General features: G+C 42.0%; 1 long non-coding RNA gene across 1 annotated transcript in view; it reads left to right on the forward strand.

The window, feature by feature from the left end:
* The first annotated feature begins 1,408 nt into the window (after window positions 1-1,408).
* Window positions 1,409-3,585, forward strand: part of LOC123966961 — a 5,417-nt gene continuing 3,240 nt past the window's right edge. The window contains exons 1-2 of the long non-coding RNA XR_006824139.1: window positions 1,409-2,370; window positions 2,649-2,725. This is a non-coding gene — a long non-coding RNA (uncharacterized LOC123966961). The remainder of the gene's footprint in view (window positions 2,371-2,648; window positions 2,726-3,585) is intronic.

Below are 3,585 nucleotides of genomic sequence, written 5' to 3' on the forward strand. Positions count from 1 at the left end.
TGCTGCTCTTTTCTTTGGTAAGATAGAAAGCACAACATCTTTTTATTCTTTTCTAAAGATTTATGGAAACAGCTGAGCTGTTTGTGTCCACAGAGTAACACTGTACAGCTGCCATTTTCCACTGTCTTCTCCTCTCAGCCTCATGAACAAAGTTAGTCTAATGGCTTCATTTGCTCTACTTTTTCCAGGACTAATAGCTGGAGACACAATCTCTCCTGTACGAGAGGAAGTCAGTGAAAGAGAAGGACAATCTGTCACACTCACATGTAACTATCAGACAAGTGACACCAATCCTGACCTTTACTGGTACAGACATCATTCTGACCTTCAGGCACCTCAGTTTATACTCTGGAAAGGAGCAAAATCACGCAGTGGTAGTGAACATATTCCTGATAGAAGATATGAATCTGAAACATCAGCAACATCAACTACACTGACCATCAGAGATCTAACCCTGGCAGACACAGCTCTCTACTACTGTGCTCTAGAAACACAGTGATACAAAGTGTAGAGGCTGTACAAAAACCTGAACCCAGATATCTGACTACTCTTCAAAGAGGAGGGAAGTGGTATTCAAACCACAGCTTCATATCAGATGGATTCTGCTAATTCCTGTTTTATCAGAGTCACTGTGGTTCCAGCTGCTAATGAAACACTGGGGGAGGATTCACAGGAGCATTATGGGTAGTGGGTACAATGACAAACTCTACACGGTACAGATCACACCATGTTTCAAGTCCAGGGTGTAATTCACCTCCCAAGTAATTAATAAACATTGGACTTAATTCAAAGCAATCATCTCAGAAGAAATAGACACGACACTAAAGAAGTTATAGACAACAAACAAAATAACTAACTCACTCATTAAATAGTTAAAATTAACAAAACTTAGAGATCAAATCATATTCTGAAGTAAACAGAATTTTCTGGCAGGGGAGCTTTGAACATTTCTTATAGATTTAATTAATACAGAGAACTCATTTCTAAGTGCATTCCAAGAAGGGGGGATTTCACAAAGTGACATGTGTGTATATAATATTTAGTAATAATAATGGTATTATTGATCAGAAATTTAATTTGTTTCTTATTTAGGACCACACCTAGTTGGACAGATGTGAAAGAAAAGAAATCTATCTTTATGAGTTTGGACGTCAGCCAGTGTGATGGAAATGTGATATTTTACTGTGTTTACTGTTTCACCCTGCGTGCTTCATTATTTTATACAAAGGTTTCACTGTGTGGTATTTGATTATTTGATTATGTTACAGCTAGGTGAAGTTTCCCATGGGAAAGATGCTCGTTAGAGAGTTTTCTTATCAGACTGTCCTTGATAGGCCTTCATCTCAGGACAGCTGGTCCCTACTCCCTTCCTCTCCTGGATAGCTGCGTAATACCCTTACAGTATAAAGTCACCTGCTTCTACACTGGCTCTTTGTCTTACACTCTGCAGACTGGTTGCACTCTGTCTGTCTGTGTGACCCTTTGCAAAGAATAAAACCCTTAAAAGACGTCTGGATTGGACTCTTTGTTTCAGAAGACTCACTAAAGGACAAATTTCCATTACATTTGGTGTCAGAAGTGGGATGGTTTGGCAAAGTTTGTCTGGGACCTGAGACGGCCGGCGACTGATCAGCCTGGAGTAAAGTGTCTCAGCCTCCACCTCGCTGACTTAAGAGACGGGAGGGTCGACCGTCCGCGCCCCGGACCGTCGCCACTACCATCTCAAATAAGAGTTAAGTTATTAGTAAATGCTGATGAGCCTGAACAGCCTACATTGGTGATGAATGAGAAGCACCAAGAGTTTTAGAAAGTGTCATTTAAACCTAGCAGGGGACAATGCTGCTACATGATATGTTGAAAACAGCCCCAGAGAGGGGCAGGTTGCATATATGGTATCATGTTGATGAATTCTGATGACATAGTTGCTAAACACTTATTTCAGTTATCAGAGCACTAATGAGTGACGCCACTGCACACACAGACACATAGACACACACACATAGACACACACACACACACACACACACACAGACACACACACACACACACACATAGACACACACACACACACACAGGAACATGCAGACAGACTCGTTACTCTGCACAATACACAATTCTGATGGACAGGATGCAACAAGTTTTAATTATTTATGGAAGAGGGACAGTGGAAGAAAAAAAAAGAGAGAGAACTATTGCAACATATTATCTGGACAAGGAGGCTGTGCTGTTGTTTTGTTTCTTCTTCTCCTTCTCTGATCTTAGCTGTACCGAGGGGGAAGTATACACATGGCGAAGCAAAGCCAAGTGATTTGCAAACGGATGGATTTGGGGATAAAGTCCACCCGGAGTTGGCTGACTGACAACAGGCCCGTAAGTTGGAATCTGAGAACACTGTACAGTAAAGAGCAAAAAGTCCTGCTCAGGTTAAAAGAACCATTGAACTAGTTCCTGTAACATCTTTTTACACACCATGGTTAAAACAATAAACTGTGACCTCATGTCTGAGGTGCAAACTGAATGAGAGTCTATAGCTGTAGTTCACACAAAGTTTGATTTGATGTGTGAAATAATATTTACAAAAACAAAAAAGAAAGAAAAAAGAAGCGCTTGGAAATATTAAACATGTTTTCTTTTGTTCACTGCTGCAGGCTGCAGTGACCTGTACGCACCCACATTTTCACAAAAGATTATGATGAAGGCCGACCAGCAGAGCGACAGAGTGCTGGTAAATGCATTAGTGCAGCCGCGAGCACTACAGGTTTAAAGATTTCACATTATTGGCTACATCACAGACCACACATTTCTCTGTTGGTGATTTGACAAAGGTCTGTTTTTAAAATGTTACATTTCCCGCGCGGCTGGTCGGTTTCCGTTCTGCAGTCCATCACACGAAGCGTGCTGAGATGACCATTGTGTTGCTAAAGCGGTTCGCCCACAATGGCCACACACAAGGCTGTCTTTCTGTCTCTAACTGCAATTCCAATAGACAGAATAACTTCTCTGGGAATGTGATCAGGATGAGAGTAAAGCTCTCTCTCCCAATGCATACAAGCCAAAACCAATCACCATAAAGAGGTGATGATGATTTTATGGACAAGGGATCCCATTACTGAAACAAGAGAAAGCTTTCTCCCATGATTCATGGTAAACTAACAGTGCACTTGACTGACTTGAACTGACGAAGCTGAGCTGACAGAGCCTCACTGACTGAAACGGTTCTCTATAGTCTGCCTGTACTCGGGGACGACAAAGACCTGACCTACGTTCTTACTTGACTTGACCGCAGGACGATCACATGACCTATGAAAGAATGCCGCCTGCTCGTTCCTTGTTGTTTGATGTTATTGTTTAAATCCCTTTTTTTTAACATGGTCCAGAGTTTTGCCCATGCGCTCTCCTCCACAGAGAAAAGGGGGAACTGAATGCAAAACTATGGAATGTGTGTGAGGTGTGTTATCAGACAGCCTGGAAGCTCAGAGGCTGTTTCACACACACAGAGCAGAGTGTCACCCAGAAGAACCATGTGACCACCTGATGAGGGAGCTTTTTAGCTAAACCCAAGCAAAGGCAATAAGTGCTGTTGAT

The sequence above is a fragment of the Micropterus dolomieu genome, unplaced genomic scaffold (genome assembly GCF_021292245.1).
Source record: "Micropterus dolomieu isolate WLL.071019.BEF.003 ecotype Adirondacks unplaced genomic scaffold, ASM2129224v1 contig_14638, whole genome shotgun sequence".
Taxonomy (NCBI): Eukaryota; Metazoa; Chordata; class Actinopteri; order Centrarchiformes; family Centrarchidae; genus Micropterus; species Micropterus dolomieu.